Raw genomic sequence first — 21,915 nt, forward strand, 5'->3', positions numbered from 1 at the left:
AGGTAGATGAGTTGGGTTCTTGTGAATTTTTGGAACGGTGTATAAAACAGGACTGGTTGGAAAGGGTTGTTGAAGAGCTTTAAGGAGTTTGGACTCCAGGATCCCCTGCTGATGTGCTGCCTTAAAGATGTCCTGCAGTTCCGTTTGATACTGAATCGTGGGATCACCTGGCAGTAGTTGATACACCTCCCCGTCGGCAAGTTGTCTGTCAATCTCGGCCATATAGTCGTCTAAGTTTTGAATGACAATGGCGCCCCCCTTATCGGCGGGGCGCACAATGATGTCACGGTATTCCGACAGATTGCGTAAGGCCTGATGTTCTAGCCGGCTCAGATTGTAATGTAATTTTGGTTGTGCCTGAACGAATTTCTGGACGGAGTCGTCCATGAGTCGCGTGAATGTTTTGATGGAGCTGTTGGAGGATGACGGATCAAAGGTGGAGGTGCTGCGCTTAGACAGAAATACCTGTTGGGGTGAGTTTTGTTGTAAGGGTTCGGAGTTCTGGAAGAACTCTTGAAGTCTCAATTTTCTTGAGAACTGATGCAGTTCGATGTTCCAATTAAGATCGTTATGCCTGTTGGTAGGGACGAAAGATAGTCCTTTATTTAGGACTTGTTCCTCGAGATCAGTGAGTGCTCGTGAGGACAAATTGTAAATTATTTTTTCTTGGTCTTTTGAGAGCTGCTTTCGCCTTTGCCTCTCGTGACGTCAGTCGGCTTCCTCTCACGTTACCATGGCGACGCGTCCCGTAGTCACGGCGACGCGTCTAAATGCCTGGCCGCCTCTGTGGAGCCGCTGACTAATCTCCCCGGCCCTCCATGCAGCGCTCTGCCACAAAACACAAGGGAACAAGTCACAGAGTGTTACAATGTACAGATAAACAATAAGCTATAAGCATATGTATGCAATAAAGCTTGGATAGGCACATTAGTGTAACAGTCATGTAAGTGCTTGTACAAACTTGTTCAAACATACACTATCCTGTTTATCCACGCACGTGGTGTATATCATCATCTGTCCCTGTCACATGTATTATGTGGGGAAGACCACTCGCACCGTCCGGGAACGCATGGCTTTACATCGTTCATCCATCAATAAGGCACTTAAATCCAAGGTGGCTGATCAACCGGTGGCTCGCCACTTTCTTGCAGAGGGACATTCATTGGCCCAGCTCAAACATATTCTGATTGACCACATTCCCACCTCAATACGAGGGGGTGATCGTGACGGCCAGCTACTTAGATGTGAAAGTAGGTGGATCCACGTCCTGAATACAGTATCCCCCTATGGAATGAATGAACGCCTCAACTGGAACGTCTTTGGAGGACATTAACCCCGCACAACGCAAGTTGAAGTTTATATCATTCCGTCCCCTGATCAAGTGGACTGCTACACTTGACATTTCTCCATCTGTTCCATACATGTGTGCTATGGTGCCAGATCAATCTGGCCACTTAGTGTGTTTCCTTCCTTTTGTCTTCCTTTTTCTTCTTTCTTCATCCCTTATATTACAGGTGATTTATATTATCTCTTGTACAAGCACTTACATGACTGTTACACTAATGTGCCTATCCACGCTTTATTGCATACATATGCTTATAGCTTATTGTTTATATGTACATTGTAACACTCTGTGACTTGTTCCCTTGTGTTTTGTGGCAGAGCGCTGCATGGAGGGCCGGGGAGATTAGTCAGCGGCTCCACAGAGGCGGCCAGGCATTTAGACGCGTCGCCGTGACTACGGGACGCATCGCCATGGTAACGTGAGAGGAAGCCGACTGACGTCACCGGAAGTGACGCATACGCAGCTGCGGCGGGCGGAAGCGGACGCCGGTCCCGGCTCTCCAGCGGCGTGATGGCTGTTCCCCTATTTAGGTAAGAAATCTATGTTTGTTAGTCTTGTTAGCTATTCTCACCCAGCATTTCATGCCTGCCTTGAAAACGGTGCTTGCAGCACCGGAACGTCGGCCTTGTCCAGGCATCCTGTAATTTTCTAACATGCTTCAGTAAAAAGCCTTATTTTGAAACTGAGTGCCGCAGTCTCCACGTTTACTATATATATATATATATATATATATATATATATATATATATAGGTACATTTTTTGGGGGGAGAGCACCCTTTTGCTATTACATAGGGGAAATAACTGCTCCGGTAGTTAGAAAAATTGAAAATTCCTTAAAGATGGTATGTGTAGGCTAATAATAACTTAAGATTGTTTCTATGAGTACACCCAATAAATCCTAAGCATATGTATACAATTTAAAAAACAATTTAATAACAATAATAAAACAATTAAAACATTTTACACTTTCTGTGAACACACTTGTTCTTATACTGTATACACCAATAAGTATTCAAATACGACCAGAATGGTTATTGGCTGGTTGAATGTAGTTACACAGCAACAATAAAGTTTTCACTCACTGCATTTTTGTCTGCTGTGACTTCATCAGGGGTGTGTTTAGGAATGAAAACATAATAAAGGGTGTCACAATAACCTGAACAGAAAAAATGTCATTACAAACTCTATGAACAACTTAAATACTGTTGTTATTGGCTTCACATTCTGCTCTAAACATTTCTATATCTGCCGCCAATAAAAAGATTTAACAGTCATAAGTTTATTGTTATCTTTTGATTTGGTCAACATCTAGAATCCAAAACATACACATATACATTAATGGTGGTCTGTCGAAAGACTCTAAATGGTATAGACAACTGTTTAATAGTGTATGTATAAAGGGATACTCACTTATGTACAATACCATATTTTACATGATTGATTTAAGAGATTGGTTGGTTATATAGTTATCCTGTTACATAAGAGTTATATTAGGTTTTTTGACACAATTGTACTGTCATGGAAAAAAATGTTATCAATAGTTTTAAATACTTACTATTTAAGTGATTGTTGAGGTTTTCTATAAGTACTTCCCTCAAGATATATAAATATAAGGCATCAGTCTAGGGTCACTAAGGTCCCTGTGTCTACAGAATACAAATTAATTTAAACACAGGCTAAATGAAGCAATTTGCTGATGAGAGTGTGGTTATTATTCCTTATATCACACTTGTCTGAGCACACCCAATCTAGTTAATTCCAAATGCAAATAACATTTTAATAGAATATTAAATTGATATTAAATTGTTAATAAATATATATATTTGCATTTAAGATTAACTAGATTCGGTGTACTCAGACAGGTGTTAATAAATTATAATAACCACACTCACATCAGCAAACAAATATACAGTTTAATTAATCATTCACTCAATGACAAATAGTAGAGGTTGAATTGGTAATATCCATAAAATAACACTGAGGTACGCTCCCAAAATAACAATAAATGTATATATATATATATATATATACACTGTATATATATTTATTATGCACCCACACACAGTATATTTTGGGACTAATGCAGTAATGCACAGTATTACATAGTAACATATGAAAAAAGACAAAATGTCCATCGAGATCAACCTGTATTATAATTCTTACACCAGCTGCGTATCTAGAGAGGAGAGGACCCGTGTGCAGTCTTCGGCCAGTATTTACTAATATTCGTGTTTGAGTCGGTTTGTGTAGTGTTTAAACTCGTTTTGTATCGGGTGCATTTTCATGCAACTTTTTGAATCCATATACACAAAGTTACGAAGCAGTCAACTTTATGGTTTTCATATATCTCGATGCCAGTCGGTTTTTTTTGCCACATTTTCGGCCGACATTGTCGTTTGCGTACGTGTTTTTGTTTTTGCTGGTTTTTTTCCTAAGTTAAACGCGGCAGGGTTTTTTTTATCCCCGCGGCCGCATTTTCACTTTCAGTTTTGATTTTCATCCCCGTTCGTGATTGGTTGTGTTTCAGATGGTAGGAGTGTCTGTGCGCAACCATATAAATACGCCCCAAACCGTCCGCACCTCGTGGGTTTAGTTAGTGGTGAGGAGGAGGGAGGTTGTGCTGTGGAGGTAGGTGAATTTGGGGTTTGGTGAGGAGTGTTGGTAGCGATTTCTGAGTGTGGTATTGTGTTTGAAAGTCGTCTTGTCATTCTTGTTGTCTTGTCTTTTGTGGTTTTGTCTCATTTTCAGTCCAAGTTATTTTTCTTTATAGTCCCTTGTCAGTGTTTGTGTGTGTGTGTGTGTGTGTGTGTGTGTGTGTGTGTGTGTGTGTGTGTGTGTGTGTGTGTGTGTGTGTGTGTGTGAGTTGTGTAGTGGTAGTGGAGGAGTGTGTTGTTTGTCTTTTTTTTTCCTGTGTTAACTATTTAGACACACAATTATGTGTGACTCAGAGGTGGGTGAGGTGGAGGGTGTGAGTGAGGGGGAGGAGGTTGGTCAGGTGGAGGAGGTGAGTGTTAGTGAGGTTAGTGAGGTGGAGGAGGTGGGTGAGGTTGCTGCAGCAGCCTCAAGTGATAGTGATAGTGACAGTCAGACAGCTCCGCAGCCACGCACCACTACTAAGACTGGGCGGAATGTAAAGTTTAGTTTTGCTGAAAATGTGGCATTGGTGCGTGAGCTGATGAAGTATCAGAGGCAGCTATTTGGCCCTGAGTCCGCCAAGGTGCCAACACGGAGGAAGACGGTGTTGTGGGCGAAAGTTGTTGCTGCTGTCAATAGTGAGGGGGTGGTCAAGCGGTCGGAGGACACGTGCCGCAAACGGTACTATGACATAAAGCGACTTGTGAAGTCCAAAATGGCCAAGGAGGCCAAATTGGCTCGGAAAACCAGTGGGGGGCAGCCCTATATTGCAAGATATCTGGAGTATGAGGAGCCCATGCGGAGTGTAATACTTCCTGAAGTTGTCTCTGCAACCCATGTCCGGGATTCAGATAGGCCCAGGAAGAATGGTGAGCATGTGTATTTGCATTTACATTTTTTTTTTTTTTAAATGTGTGTCATGTGACGTTGCATATTACTCCCATCTTCAAGTGTGTGTCAGCAAATACATTGTTTTGGTTAATGTTTTATACAAAAGCCAATGTAACATCTTACTTTATTGTATGTCATGTGTTTTTATGAAAGATATTTTGCATGTGTAGTTTGGACTTGGTGTGTCTCTGAATTGTCCTGCAATAATGTTTTCCTTTTGGGCGTTTTTTATTTAAAAATTGTGACTATGTTTTATATTTATGTGATTCATGTGGAATGTTTTAAAAACAGTGGTTGTCATGTTAGAGGCTGGAGTAGTGGAAAGTGGTTTGGAAACCACTTACATGTGTAATGTCATTATTAGATAATGTAACATTTTTGACACAAAATAACACTATTTGATTGATAATTTGTAGCTTGTATTTGCAGTGTAATTAGTAAAATATTGCTACATTTTGGTTTGGCTCATATAGTGGTAATGTGTGTTTGGAGTGCCACATCACAGAGCAATTTCTATATTGCATCTGTAATATTTATCCTTTCAATACAAAATGAAGATGTGTGTGTTTTTGGTTGGTATTTTTTTTTTTTTTTTACTTGGGGCCTATGTCAGTGTTCTGTACATGTTTTCCTGTGTTGATTGTGCCATAGTGCATATGTCTATTGGACAATGTTTTTTTTTTTTTTCTGCTCCTTATGTTTTTATACAAAAAAAAACAAGCATTTCTTAAAGAATAAATGTTTATAAGCATAATGGGTGGATGTATCCACAATAGCATGAATATTTTTTTTTAATTCATTTTATACAGTGGTTGAAAAAAGCCAAACTACTCGTCGGCCAGTAACTCCTATCACATCTGACGATGATGACGCTGCGGAAGCAGGTAAAGTGTCCATTGTAGTATAGGGTATGTTTGTAAAGGAATAGCCATAACAAAATTGCACTTTCATTAAAAGGTCCATCAAAAGAAGTATGGAGCAGCAGAAGTGGCACTTCTGTAAGACATCACCACAAAAAACCTGTGGCCGAAAAGAAAGCAAGGTCGTATGTCCCGCACCAACCACAGCAGGCTACTCCGCCACAAAGATTATCGTCCGTATGTTTGGTCCCCCCACTCCAAATTTTGGACACACCTCCCCCACGTCATCCACACTCCCCTCATCTTGATTGTGAGTATCAAACTGAAATAAATGTTAAAAAATTCAGAACGTAATCAAAAATTTTCATAACCGCATTAAGGCAAAACACATCAAAAACTTAGATACTTACCGCAGTAAGTAAAAGCTGAAATGGAATCCAAGCTAAATGGCCTTGTCCACATCCAGTAAAGATATGTATGTCCACTTGAGCCATACAGTATGACATTGTGTGTAAGATGCTGCAACAAAAAAGCATATTTTTATAATTGGAAAAAGTAAGGTTGTTTTTCCAAATTTCACATGTGTGTTTGAGGTAACATTGCAAAATACATTAAAAAAACATTACTATGTTTGTTTGATCAAAGCTATAGGGTAACACATTATGGATTCCAATGTGTTTTTATGGTGGAGTATGTGTGAGCTACAATAAAACTAAAGTGTTTGCTTTCACAATTAAGTAACCAGACACATTTGCCACAAACAGGCATATGTATGTATTTAAGTTATGAGTGATGATGTTGCTAGGCAGAATAGTTGAAAGCAACAGTGAATGACATGTGTTCCATGTGTAGTGATTTGTTTACATTTCTCAAACATATGGATAGCTAACGGAGATTTGTTTAACATTTCAGCATCTAGTCCTGGGAACAGCATCCCTCCGCAACAACAGCAACACAGTGACATGGAGGAGACAAACATCTTAGAAATGCAGCCATTAAGGCAAAGAATGAGCCCCCCAGCACCTGTGAGTACACCACCACAGCAAAGCACACCCCCACCACAACACAGACCAACAACACCAGTAACACAAGGCCCTGATCAGGTGTTTTGGACCATTTGGGCTAGACAGCAGGCCACTAATGAAGATTGCCTGCATAGGCAGACACAAATGTTTGCAAGCCTACCATCTCACCTCAGAAGAATATCAAGAAATCTGAGTAGACAAAATGAACAAACAACCAGAATAGGCAATACCATGGAACTCATGCGTACAGACATTACACAGGTCATGGGCAACTTACAGCGCATAATGGAAGAACAGCACAGACTAATGGAAGAACAGCACAGACTAATGGAAGAACAGCACAGACAACAGCAAAGTTATATGAACATTTTTCAAAACAATCAAAAGATTAATGATAGTTTATTCCGAATTGTAGACAATCAAAATGCTGCTACACGTGAACTCAATGCCACCCTCACTAACCTGAATGAAACACTCAGATGCATGCACCAACAGCAAGCAAGCAGCAGTTCTGGTACGCCTACTCCAAATATCACGCCAGTCTCATCACCACCAAGACGCTCCACCAGAGCACGACAACATGACAGTGCTAAAGGCAAAGGGCAGGACAAGCAGCCACCCAAAAAAACGTGAACATAATACAAGTTAGACATTTGTGATAAGTAACTCAAATTAGTTAGTCAGTGTATGTTAGGCAAAAAATATATAACACTTAGCTCCTTGACAATTTTTACAACATCATTAATTATAAGTGGTACAAACAACAACATAAAATTTGTATGCACATTTATTCTTTACCATTTTTTTTTTTTGGTATTGGAGGAGGGGAATGTTGATGGAGCCGCACATACATGTTAGCAGGAAGTAAACTGACCACTTGATTTTTTTCTAATCATTACTCTTTCTAGATTCCAATCATTCTCTTTTCCCGCAGACACAATAATTGGCAGCCAGGCAGAATGTCTTTAGCAGGAAGTAAACTGACCACTTGATTTTTTTCTAATCATTACTCTTTCTAGATTCCAATCATTCTCTTTTCCCGCAGACACAATAATTGGCAGCCAGGCAGAATGTCTTTAGCAGGAAGTAAACTGACCACTTGATTTTTTTCTAATCATTACTCTTTCTAGATTCAAATCATTCTCTTTTCCTGCAGACAATCCAAATGACAATGTTATTGATAACTATTTTACCTTTCTTCTCTATACAACATTACAAGAACAACACAATTGAGTTGCGAAAAAAGCTTTTAATTTGTTGGCATTGAATTTTTTACAAAACTTTGTCAAAATGAATGTCAGTATTGTTGCGACATGTTTGTGTGTGTTAAAAATTAGTAAGAATGTTATTACACATGATGCAGAAACCAACAAATAAGAACTTTTAAACTAAAAAACAAAGAATGTGTTTAATAATGTATATATGTGGCAAACTGTGTATTTACTTACACATCATCAAGTTTACTGCATCAAACATTTGGAAATAAATTATTCCTGATTTCAGTAAGTTTGTGTCTCTTAAATATGATGGAGCATCACACATAGGGACACATGTATTCCTCAAGACTAACATATTATATGTTGAGGAGTGTTTTTTGGGAACACAGGTTGTCAAACTCGGCCCTCAGGACCCCACACAGTGCATGTTTTGCAGGTCTCCTCACAGAATCACAAGTGACATAATTAGCTCCACCTGTGAACCTTTTCACATATGTCTGTGAGTAATTCATACACCAGTGCTTCTACTGGGTTACGTGAAAAAAATGCACTGTGTGTGGTCCTGAGGGCCGAGTTTGTGAACCTGTGCATTAGGACGATACACACAATGATAAAGTGAAATACTAAATGGATTATGTGGGCTTGTAATAAATTAGCACTGCAAGTTTACGATCACTTATCCAGACTTAATGCATGCCACTCATAATCTGTTGTTTTGAGTTTAAAAATACACACAATACACATGCAACATTTGTTTTGCATAAAGCGAGGGTATGTTTGTATGTGTCAAGGAGACAGACACATTCTGAGTAATGGTTTTGGCAATAAAAATGGCAAAACATCTATTTATGATTACACAACAAATGAAATAAGCAAACCAAACTTACCTTAGAAATAGCGAGTGATGAGCTCTTGCCTAACCTGCCTCCCTACATCTGTACTCCAAGTATCACCAGATGTCTCTAATTCCTCTGCTTGCTGGCTGCTTTCTTCCTCCTCCTCAACATGTGACAGATGTTGTTGCAAACACATGTTATGAAGAAAGCAGCAGCAGAACACAATTTGAGTCACCTTGGAGGCACTATACAACAAAAGGCCACCAGACTTATCCAGACACCTAAACCTAGATTTCAGCACACCAAAACATCTTTCTATCACATTCCGCGTGGACTTATGTGCATGATTGTAATTGTGTTCAGCAGGGGTATCAGGTCGGGACAATGGAGTTAGAAGCCAAGAGAAACAGCCATATCCTCCATCACCTAAAATACAGATATAGTAACGTGATTCATGTTAAGATACAGCAACACATAAGTAACACACTGTGGGGCAGATGTATTAACCTGTAGAAGGCATAAGGAAGTGATAAACCAGTGATATGTGCAAGGTAATAAAGGCAGCAGACAAACTGTTCCTAAATGTTCATTTACATATTGGAGCTGATTGGCTGGTGCCTTTATCACCTTGCACAGAACACTGGTTTCTCACTTCCTTATGCCTTCTACAGGTTAATACATCTGCACCTGTATTTGGACAAAGTATACGCAGGCCTACACATATCAAATTACATACCCAGTAGCCATCCATCTGGCATTTGTCCGTCCTCAAACTTATCAAAGAGGGATGACTGACTGAGGATGAAGGAGTCATGGCAGCCCCCAGGGTAACCAGCAACAACACTCATTATTTTGAGATTTGCATCACAAACCACCTGCACATTTGTGGAGTGTTCGAAATGGCGATTTGTATATATGTGCTGCCTGCCCCTAGGTGGTCTCAGCTGAATGTGTGTGCAATCTATGGCTCCAAGCACATTGGGCATGCCAGACAGCTCATAGAAATCTACCCTGATGCTATGCCACTGAGACTCTTGGGTAGGGAAGCAGATTGAGGCCTCGATGTGGGGCTGCAAAACAGCCAACACCTGCATGTATATTTTAAGAACAAAAAAAAAATGAGATTTTAGGACAGAACTGGCCACCGAGAAATTAAAACAAACACAAAACAGAAGAGGTAGTTAGGTATACATCACCTGTGTTAATATTCTGGAAAATGAGGGCTGTGAGATTCCTATGACATCGCCAGACACAGCCTGAAAGCTGCCAGTAGCCATAAAGTGCAACGCAGCCAGGAGTTTGTGCAGGCCTGAGACAGAGCGAGAGCGTGCTGTCTCAGGGTCTAGGCCCAGTTTGACAAGGTCATACAGACGGAAAATGTTGTTACGATTTAGACGGAACATCTGTATGACCTTATCATCGTACAATGCGTTCAAGTTTAAACGCCCCCTAAAAAAATGAGGCCTGCGCAGCCTCCGCGGAACCTGTACAACCTGCTGACCATGTTCAGTTTCTTGGCCCTGAGTACTTACAGGCTGATGTCTGAGTCTGAGGAATCCCACAGCACACAAAAGATCACTGGCCCACAGTCCTGCTGCCATTTCTGAGTGTAGGTGTATTGAAATGGGCCTAACATCCTTTTATAGGCATCCTAATTCAGGTGTGAGTGATTTTTTATTTGCAACACATGTAAACACGACTGAAAAAAGCAGGTCTATTTGTTTGCCGCTTTTTTACTGAATCGCAGAAAAATACGACCGCAATTGAGCACTCAGAAACTAACACCCAAATACGAATGAATAGTGAATGCCCGTATTGTATGAAATAACAGCCGCGTTTGACCGATGGTCTATTCATTCGTATTTCGGAACTTTGCAAATCAAACCATTACGAATAGTCCAAACACTGCCGAGATTGGTGCTTAGTGAATTCCCGGATTGGGACTTAGAAAAAAAAAAACACAAATCGGACAAACTCAAATTCTTAGTAAATATTGGTCTTCGTGTTTGGGCCCCCTCCTCTCGCATAGCTGGCAGCGCTGCTTTTAGCGCTCCGAGCACTAGAGAATCTGGCACAGTGCCAGAGTCTAAGCGCATGCGTGGGTTTCCAAAAAAATATTTTTTGGAGACCTGCGCATGCGCTGTAGACTCTGGCACTGTGCCAGATTCTCTAGTGCTCAGAGCGCTAAAAGCAGCGCTCGTGGATATGGGAGAGGAGGGGTCCCACACGTGGACACCAATGGATGCCAGAAAGGTAAGTATAGAAGAAATGGGTGCAGTGTTCGCGGTGTGGGTCCCCTCTGAACCCAGAGCCGGATTAAGGGGGCGGGCCTGGGGGTATGTATCCAGGGCCCCCTTTTCTAAAAGGCGCCCCTGCCGCCAGCCACAGATCGGATCTCTGTAACCGATCCGATCTGCAGCACTGGGCTCCCGGACCCCGCGCTTCTCCCCGTAGGTTGCCCTGGCAACCTAACAGTGCTGGCGCCGGCGTTTCATGAAGTAAGGGACAGCTGAGCGACGGCTCAGCTGTCCAATGGTGAGAAGTAGTAGCAGCCTGCGGCTCAGTCACTGGCTGGGCACGCAGGCTGCACAGAAGACGTGTGGAGCCAGAGGGGTTGCGTTGGGTAGCGAGCTGTAGCTGCTCTCCTGTCTCACCAGCAGCCTGCCAGCAGCAGATCAAAAAAGTAAGTTGGCTGTATTGGTTTTTTTTTTTTACCTGCTGCTGTGTTAAATTGTAATTTTTCGCTTTGTGTTGTGTGTGTGTGTGTGTGTGTGTGTGTGTGTGTGTGTGTGTGTGTAATTATGTGTGCGTGTAATGTATGTGTGTGTGTGTGTGTGTGTGTGTGTGTGTGTTTGTGTGTATATAGGTGTATGTATATATATATATATGTGTGTGTGTGTGTGTGTGTGTGTGTGTGTATATATATATATATATATATATGTATGTGTGTGTGTATAAGTAAACATATACTGTATATGCAAGTGTATGTATGTATATAGTGTCCCAATGGTGCAGCACTCCTGGCGTCTTAAGTAATACCACTGTTTTAGGCATAAGTTTGGCAATCTTTCAGTGCCCTTTATTCATGTGGCACTTTCTTCAAGACCTGATGAAAGTGCCACACTAATAAAGGGCACTGAAACGTTGCCAAACTTATGACTAAAACAGTGGTATTACTTAGACGCCAGGAGTGCTGCACCATTGGGACAATTGTGGATTTATTTGTGCAGCAACCCACCGCAACACCCAGTGGGCAACCGCTGCAGCATTGTTCATGCAGGAAGAAGGCCAGACATCATGCCTTTTGACACACATATATATATATATATATATATATATACATACACAGTATATATATATATATATATATATGTGTTGGTATTGTGTGACCAGCAGTTTGGAGACCGCCGGTCACCATACCAAAGGTGGGATCTCAGCATTTAGATGACCGGTGGGCTAGGTGGCAAGCTGCGCTGCGCTCGCAACAGGTTCTATTCCTACTCTATGGGACACCCACGAGCGGGAATAGTCCCTTCTAGTCGGCATACCGATTCTAGGGATTGTGAAGGGAGTGAAATGTAGCCATCGGTATTGTGACCGGCGGTCTCCTGATCGCCGGTCGCATAACTACATCCCATATTATAAGGGCACGGTCGTGCCCTTATATTAAGGCTGAATCGAACAAACGGAATTCTCCCATAGGGAACTTCTGAGATGGGGGCATGGTGTTTGAGGGGCTACACCTCAAAAGTGATTGGACACACTGAGCTGAAATTTGGCATGGGCATGTAGAATCGTCACCCGGTGCTGCATGCCAAATTTCAGGGTAAAATAATAAAAAATGAGGAATTGGGAGTAACCTAAAGTTTCAACTGTCAGTTTTTTTCTGCAACTTCCTGTATGGCTTTTTGACATGGTTTTCCTATAGAGTGAATGAGGAGATTTTTGGGAAGGCATAACTCAGGATAGAGGATGAATTAAGCCTTGGGGTTTGTTTTATTAGATAGAGTATGTCCCAGTGTAGTGCCTTTTGGGGTTAAGGTTTTTCAGAAAGTTACAGTTTTTTTTAAATTTAGTAAAATATGCCCCATTATAGAGATAGGGAATTTCAATTTGTTGCGCCTGCGCAGTGGCCGCCTAAAGGGGGTGTACAGTGGCTTCACTTGGGTGTACAAACATGGCTGACATCTGCTGGCTAACTGAAATTCTTGCGTGTTAGGGGAATTAGCTGTGTTTATGCTATACAGGGGGGGTGAGGGGTTTTGTGGTTGATGGGGTGGGGGGCACGCTGTGCGATTATCAGCCCCGACACTGCACTAAGTACAGAGTTTAGTAAGATCCGTGCTGTGCCAGAGGCAGCTGTAAGAGCTCAGTGACGTCATCTAATTTATTCACTGAACTTCCGGGAAATTCAAAACTGAAAGCGCTGTGTGTGGCGGCCGGATGTATTGTGCTGCTGCTGGCTTTCAAACAGTGGCTACAGTGTAGGGGCGAACTGGTCCATGGGTAGATTCCCAGGGGGCCGGTCCCATGCACACCAAGGCTCATACTGAAGCGCTGGCCGGGCTGGAAGCCAACCTTTCGGGAGCGCTCTGGACAGGGATGCATAATCTCGGCCGGGGGCGGGACCTAAACGGACCCAGGGGCGGGGCCTAAACGGACCCGGGGGCGGGGCCTAAACGGACTTGGGGCGGGCCTAAATGGGGCGGAGCTACTCGGGTCTCAGACTGCTACTTACTCACTGTTGCTTCTGCTGCTGTAAGAGGGAGAGGACAGAGGAGGAGTTGCTGCAGATCCAGGGCTGGCCCAGTCAGTGAGTCTGCAGTGCACTCTGCTGTAGTTTGTAAGGTGAGAGTGAGTGGAGGTGTGTGTCTCTCCCTGTATATCCTCAATGTGTACTGTGTATGTATCTTCCTGTATAGCAACATTGTGTGTCTATAATGTGCAGTGTGTGTGTGTGTCTCCCTGTATAGCCTCATTGTGTGTCTGTAGTGTGCAGTGGTGTCTCCCTGGATAGCCTCACTGTGTGTCTGTAGTGTGCAGTGGTGTCTCCCTGGATAGCCTCACTGTGTGTCTGTAGTGTGCAGTGGTGTCTCCCGGTATAGCATCATTGTGTGTCTGCAGTGTGTTTCTGTCTCGTGGTATAGCCTCAATTGTGTGTGTGTGTGTGTGTGTATATATGTAGTGTGCAGTTGTTGAGTGCAGTGCAGTTGAGGTACTGGGGGGACAGTGAGTGGGTGGCGCTGGTGGCTCATTCATACTCCGGGCACCCCGCGCTCTCCACCCCCGCCCCATCCTGTGTGCTCCCATCACCTCCTTATCCCCCTGCACTCTCCCCCTGCACCTTGTGTCCAGACCAGGGGACTGTGTATGGACGGCACCCCGGCCCCACTGGTAGTATGGTCTATAATAGGCTCCGAGGCAGCAGTGGGAATGAATGGCCTGATGCGGCGGCAGTATACTGCGGTGTCCACCCGTTCATTCCTGCTCCCGCTGCTGCTTCGAAGCCTATTATAGACCACACTCAGACCGCACAAGCAGTGGGGCCGGGGTGCCGTCCATACACGCCCCGCTCACCGCTAGAGAGCACTGACGGGGACAGCAGCAGGGCTCCGACGGCAGGGCGGGTATGTTTGGCCAGTGACCTCCCTCCCCATGTGCAGGCCTGCGGAGTGTGCGGGGCAGGTGGCACTCTCCCTCCCAGGCGCTCTCCCCAACTGGCCTCAGCCCTGGAACACTGTGGCCATACTGCCAGGAGCTGGTCACCTCCTTCCTCAATGCAACATCAGCAGGGGGCTCGGGCCTCATCACCAGCCCAGGACTGTCTCATGTATGTATCATGTATGTGTGTGTGATATATGTATGTATCGTGTGTGTGTGATATTTGTATGTATCGTGTGTGTGTGATATATGTATCTAGCTATCATGTATGTTTCTCTATCGTCCTAGTGGATGCTGGGGTTCCTGAAAGGACCATGGGGAATAGCGGCTCCGCAGGAGACAGGGCACAAAAAGTAAAGCTTTAGGATCAGGTGGTGTGCACTGGCTCCTCCCCCTATGACCCTCCTCCAAGCCTCAGTTAGATTTTTGTGCCCGGCCGAGAAGGGTGCAATCTAGGTGGCTCTCCTAAAGAGCTGCTTAGAAAAGTTTAGCTTAGGTTTTTTATCTTAGTGAGTCCTGCTGGCAACAGGATCACTGCTACGAGGGACTTAGGGGAGAAGAAGTGAACTCACCTGCGTGCAGGATGGATTGGCTTCTTTGGCTACTGGACATTAGCTCCAGAGGGACGATCACAGGTACAGCCTGGATGGTCACCGGAGCCTCGCCGCCGGCCCCCTTGCAGATGCTGAAACGAGAAGAGGTCCAGAATCGGCGGCAGAAGACTCCTCAGTCTTCTTAAGGTAGCGCACAGCACTGCAGCTGTGCGCCATTTCCTCTCAGCACACTTCACACGGCAGTCACTGAGGGTGCAGGGCGCTGGGAGGGGGGCGCCCTGGGAGGCAAATGAAAACCTTTTTTGGCTAAAAATACCTCACATATAGCCTCCGGGGGCTATATGGAGATATTTAACCCCTGCCAGAATCCATTAAAGAGCGGGAGACGAGCCCGCCGAAAAAGGGGCGGGGCCTATCTCCTCAGCACACAGCGCCATTTTCCCTCACAGAAAGGCTGGAGGGAAGGCTCCCAGGCTCTCCCCTGCACTGCACTACAGAAACAGGGTTAAAACAGAGAGGGGGGGCACTAATTTGGCGTTAGAAATATATAAAAGATGCTATAAGGGAAAACACTTATATAAGGTTGTCCCTATATAATTATAGCGTTTTTGGTGTGTGCTGGCAAACTCTCCCTCTGTCTCTCCAAAGGGCTAGTGGGTCCTGTCCTCTATCAGAGCATTCCCTGTGTGTGTGCTGTGTGTCGGTACGTGTGTCGACATGTATGAGGACGATGTTGGTGAGGAGGCGGAGCAATTGCCTGTAATGGTGATGTCACTCTCTAGGGAGTCGACACCGGAATGGATGGCTTATTTAGGGAATTACGTGATAATGTCAACACGCTGCAAGGTCGGTTGACGACATGAGACGGCCGACAAACAATTAGTACCGGTCCAGACGTCTCAGAAACACCGTCAGGGGTTTTAAAACGCCCGTTTACTTTAGTCGGTCGACACAGACACGGACACTGAATCCAGTGTCGACGGTGAATAAACAAACGTATTCCTTATTAGGGCCACACGTTAAGGGCAATGAAGGAGGTGTTACATATTTCTGATACTACAAGTACCACAAAAGAGGGTATTATGTGGGATGTGAAAAAACTACCGTAGTTTTTCCTGAATCAGATAAATTAAATGAAGTGTGTGATGATGCGTGGGTTCCCCCCGATAGAAAATTATGGGCGGTATACCCTTTCCCGCCAGAAGTTAGGGCGCGTTTGGAAACACCCCTTAGGGTGGATAAGGCGCTCACACGCTTATCAAAACAAGTGGCGGTACCGTCTATAGATAGGGCCGTCCTCAAGGAGCCAGCTGACAGGAGGCTGGAAAATATCATAAAAAGTATATACACACATACTGGTGTTATACTGCGACCAGCGATCGCCTCAGCCTGGATGTGCAGAGCTGGGGTGGCTTGGTCGGATTCCCTGACTAAAAATATTGATACCCTTGACAGGGACAGTATTTTATTGACTATAGAGCATTTAAAGGATGCATTTTCTATATATGCGAGATGCACAGAGGGATATTTGCACTCTGGCATCAAGAGTAAGTGCGATGTCCATATCTGCCAGAAGATGTTTATGGACACGACAGTGGTCAGGTGATGCAGATTCCAAACGGCACAAAGGTGTATTGCCGTATAAAGGAAGAGGAGTTATTTGGGGTCGGTCCATCGGACCTGGTGGCCACGGCAACTGCTGGAAAATCCACCGTTTTTACCCTAAGTCACATCTCTGCAGAAAAAGACACCGTCTTTTCAGCCTCAGTCCTTTCGTCCCTATAAGAGTCATATCTGCCCAGGGATAGAGGAAAGGGAAGAAGACTGCAGCAGGCAGCCCATTCCCAGGAACAGAAGCGTTCCACCGCTTCTGCCAAGCTCTCAGCATGACGCTGGGACCGTACAGGACCCCTGGATCCTACATGTAGTATCCCAGGGGTACAGATTGGAATGTCGAGACGTTTCCCCTTCGCAGGCTCCTGAAGTCTGGTTTACCAAGGTCTCCCTCCGACAAGGAGGCAGTATGGGAAACAATTCACAAGCTGTATTCCCAGCAGGTGATAATCAAATTACCCCTCCTACAACAAGAAAAGGGGTATTATTCCACATTATATTGTGGTACTGAAGCCAGAAGGCTAGGTGAGACCTATTCTAAATCTAAAAAAATTTGAACACTTACAAAGGTTCAAATCAAGATGGAGTCACTCAGAGCAGTGATAACGAACCAGGAAGAAGGGGACTATATAGTGTCCCGAGACATCAGGGATGCTTACCTCCATGTCCAAAATTTGCCCTTCTCACTAAGGGTACCTCAGGTTCGTGGTACAGAACTGTCACTATCAGTTTCAGACGCTGCCGTTTGGATTGTCCACGGCACCCCGGGTCTTTACCAAGGTAATGGCCGAAATGATGATTCTTCTTCGAAGAAAAGGCGTCTTAATTATCCCTTACTTGGACGATCTCCTGATAAGGGCAAAGTCCAGGGAACAGTTGGAGGTCGGAGTAGCACTATCTCGGATACTGCTACAACAGCACGGGTGGATTCTAAATATTCCAAAATCGCAGCTGATCCCGACGACAAGTCTGCTGTGCCTAGGGATGATTCTGGACACAGTCCAGAAAAAGGTGTTTCTCCCGGAAGAGAAAGCCAGGGAGTTATCCGAGCTAGTCAGGAACCTCCTAAAATCAGTGCATCATTGCACAAGGGTCCTGGTAAAGATGGTGACTTCCTACGAAGCAATTCCATTAGGCAGATTTCACGCAAGAATTTTTCAGTGGGATCTGCTGGACAAATGGTCCGGATCGCATCTTCAGATGCATCAGCGGATAACCCTATTTCTCTATCGTCCTAGTGGATGCTGGGGTTCCTGAAAGGACCATGGGGAATAGCGGCTCCGCAGGAGACAGGGCACAAAAAGTAAAGCTTTAGGATCAGGTGGTGTGCACTGGCTCCTCCCCCTATGACCCTCCTCCAAGCCTCAGTTAGATTTTTGTGCCCGGCCGAGAAGGGTGCAATCTAGGTGGCTCTCCTAAAGAGCTGCTTAGAAAAGTTTAGCTTAGGTTTTTTATTTTACAGTGAGTCCTGCTGGCAACAGGATCACTGCAACGAGGGACTTAGGGGAGAAGAAGTGAACTCACCTGCGTGCAGGATGGATTGGCTTCTTGGCTACTGGACATTAGCTCCAGAGGGACGATCACAGGTACAGCCTGGATGGTCACCGGAGCCTCGCCGCCGGCCCCCTTGCAGATGCTGAAACGAGAAGAGGTCCAGAATCGGCGGCAGAAGACTCCTCAGTCTTCTTAAGGTAGCGCACAGCACTGCAGCTGTGCGCCATTTTCCTCTCAGCACACTTCACACGGCAGTCACTGAGGGTGCAGGGCGCTGGGAGGGGGGCGCCCTGGGAGGCAAATGAAAACCTTTTTTGGCTAAAAATACCTCACATATAGCCTCCGGGGGCTATATGGAGATATTTAACCCCTGCCAGAATCCGTTAAGAGCGGGAGACGAGGCCGCCGAAAAAGGGGCGGGGCCTATCTCCTCAGCACACAGCGCCATTTTCCCTCACAGAAAGGCTGGAGGGAAGGCTCCCAGGCTCTCCCCTGCACTGCACTACAGAAACAGGGTTAAAACAGAGAGGGGGGGCACTAATTTGGCGTTAGAAATATATAAAAAAGATGCTATAAGGGAAAACACTTATATAAGGTTGTCCCTATATAATTATAGCGTTTTTGGTGTGTGCTGGCAAACTCTCCCTCTGTCTCTCCAAAGGGCTAGTGGGTCCTGTCCTCTATCAGAGCATTCCCTGTGTGTGTGCTGTGTGTCGGTACGTGTGTGTCGACATGTATGAGGACGATGTTGGTGAGGAGGCGGAGCAATTGCCTGTAATGGTGATGTCACTCTCTAGGGAGTCGACACCGGAATGGATGGCTTATTTAGGGAATTACGTGATAATGTCAACACGCGCCAAGGTCGGTTGACGACATGAGACGGCCGACAAACAATTAGTACCGGTCCAGACGTCTCAAAAACACCGTCAGGGGTTTTAAAACGCCCGTTTACTTTAGTCGGTCGACACAGACACAGACAGGGACACTGAATCCAGTGTCGACGGTGAATAAACAAACGTATTCCTTATTAGGGCCACACGTTAAGGGCAATGAAGGAGGTGTTACATATTTCTGATACTACAAGTACCACAAAAGAGGGTATTATGTGGGATGTGAAAAAACTACCGTAGTTTTTCCTGAATCAGATAAATTAAATGAAGTGTGTGATGATGCGTGGGTTCCCCCCGATAGAAAATATGGGCGGTATACCCTTTCCCGCCAGAAGTTAGGGCGCGTTGGGAAACACCCCTTAGGGTGGATAAGGCGCTCACACGCTTATCAGAACAAGTGGCGGTACCGTCTATAGATAGGGCCGTCCTCAAGGAGCCAGCTGACAGGAGGCTGAAAAAATATCATAAAAAGTATATACACACATACTGGTGTTATACTGCGACCAGCGATCGCCTCAGCCTGGATGTGCAGAGCTGGGGTGGCTTGGTCGGATTCCCTGACTAAAAATATTGATACCCTTGACAGGGACAGTATTTTATTGACTATAGAGCATTTAAAGGATGTATTTCTATATATGCGAGATGCACAGAGGGATATTTGCACTCTGGCATCAAGAGTAAGTGCGATGTCCATATCTGCCAGAAGATGTTTATGGACACGACAGTGGTCAGGTGATGCAGATTCCAAACGGCACAAAGGTGTATTGCCGTATAAAGGAAGAGGAGTTATTTGGGGTCGGTCCATCGGACCTGGTGGCCACGGCAACTGCTGGAAAATCCACCGTTTTTACCCTAAGTCACATCTCTGCAGAAAAAGACACCGTCTTTTCAGCTTCAGTCCTTTCGTCCCTATAAGAGTCATATCTGCCCAGGGATAGAGGAAAGGGAAGAAGACTGCAGCAGGCAGCCCATTCCCAGGAACAGAAGCGTTCCACCGCTTCTGACAAGCTCTCAGCATGACGCTGAGACCGTACAGGACCCCTGGATCCTACAAGTAGTATCCCAGGGGTACAGTTTGGAATGTCGAGACGTTTCCCCTGCGCAGGCTCCTGAAGTCTGCTTTACCAAGGTCTCCCTCCGACAAGGAGGCAGTATGGGAAAAAATTCACGAGCTGTATTCCCAGCAGGTGATAATTAAATTACCCCTCCTACAACAAGAAAAGGGGTATTATTCCACACTATATTGTGGTACTGAAGCCAGAAGGCTAGGTGAGACCTATTCTAAATCTAAAAAAATTTGAACACTTACAAAGGTTCAAATCAAGATGGAGTCACTCAGAGCAGTGATAACGAACCGGGAAGAAGGGGACTATCTGGTGTCCCGAGACATCAGGGATGCTTACCTCCATGTCCCAAATTTGCCCTTATCACTAAGGGTACCTCAGGTTCGTGGTACAGAACTGTCACTATCAGTTTCAGACGCTGCCGTTTGGATTGTCTACGGCACCCCGGGTCTTTACCAAGGTAATGGCCGAAATGATGGTTCTTCTTCGAAGAAAAGGCGTCTTAATTATCCCTTACTTGGACGATCTCCTGATAAGGGCAAAGTCCAGGGAACAGTTGGAGGTCGGAGTAGCACTATCTCGGATACTGTTACAACAGCAGGGGTGGATTCTAAATATTCCAAAATCGCAGCTGATCCCGACAACAAGTCTCCTGTGCTTAGGGATGATTCTGGACACAGTCCAGAAAAAGGTGTTTCTCCCGGAAGAGAAAGCCAGGGAGTTATCCGAGCTAGTCAGGAACCTCCTAAAATCAGTGCATCATTGCACAAGGGCCATGGTAAAAAAAATGGTGACTTCCTTCGAAGCAATTCCAGTCGGCAGATTTCATGCAAGAACTTTTCAGTGGGATCTGCTGGACAAATGGTCCGGATCGCATCTTCAGATGCATCAGCGGATAACCCTATATCCAAGGACAAGGGTGTCTCTCCTGTGGTGGTTACAGAGTGCTCATCTTCTAGAGGGCCGCAGATTCGGCATTCAGTTTTGGATGTTGGTGACCACGGAGGCCAGCCCGAGAGGCTGGGGAGCAGTCACACAAGGAAAAAATTTCCAGGGAGTGTGATCAAGTCTGGAGATTTTTCTCCACATAAATATAGCTAAGGGTAAATTTATAATGCTCTAAGCTTAGCAAGACCTCTGCTTCAAGGTCAGCCGGTATTGATCCAGTGGGATAAAACATCACGGCAGTCGCCCACGTAAATAGACAGGGCGGCACAAGAAGCAGGAGGGCAGTGGCAAAAACTGCAAGGACTTTTCGCTGGGCGGAAAATCATGTGATAGCACTGTCAGCAGTGTTTCATTCCGGGAATGGAAACTGGGAAGCAGACTTCCTCAGTAGGCACGACCTCCACCCGGCAGAGTGGGAACTTCATGGGGAAGTTTTCCACATAATTGTAAACCGTTGGGAATTACCAAAGGTGGACATGATGGCGTCCCGTCTGAACAAAAAACGGGACAGGTATTGCGCCAGGTTAAGAGACCCTCAGGCAATAGCTGTGGACGTTCTGGTAACACCGTGGGTGTACCAGTCGGTGTATGTGTTCCATCCTCTGCTTTTCATACCTAAGGTACTGAGAATTATAAGACGTAGAGGAGTAAGAACTATACTCATGGCTCCGGATTGGCCAAGAAGGACTTGGTACCCGGAACTTCAAGAGATGCTCACAGAGAACTTATGGCCTCTGCCGCTAAGAAGGGACTTGTTTCAGCAAGTACCATGTCTGTTCCAAGACTCACCGCAGCTGCGTTTGACGGCATGGCGGTGGAACGCCGGATCCTAAGGGAAAAGGCATTCAGGAAGAGGTCATTCCTACCCTGGTCAAAGCCAG

The 21,915-nt window shown here is 45.0% G+C and overlaps 1 long non-coding RNA gene across 1 annotated transcript in view; it reads left to right on the plus strand.

The window, feature by feature from the left end:
* Positions 1-13,456: 13,456 nt before the first annotated feature.
* Positions 13,457-21,915, plus strand: part of LOC134968830 (uncharacterized) — a 39,736-nt gene continuing 31,277 nt past the window's right edge. Inside the window, exon 1 of the long non-coding RNA XR_010189342.1 lies at positions 13,457-13,657. This is a non-coding gene — a long non-coding RNA (uncharacterized LOC134968830). The remainder of the gene's footprint in view (positions 13,658-21,915) is intronic.

Source organism: Pseudophryne corroboree, chromosome 11 (assembly GCF_028390025.1).
Source record: "Pseudophryne corroboree isolate aPseCor3 chromosome 11, aPseCor3.hap2, whole genome shotgun sequence".
NCBI lineage: Eukaryota > Metazoa > Chordata > Amphibia > Anura > Myobatrachidae > Pseudophryne > Pseudophryne corroboree.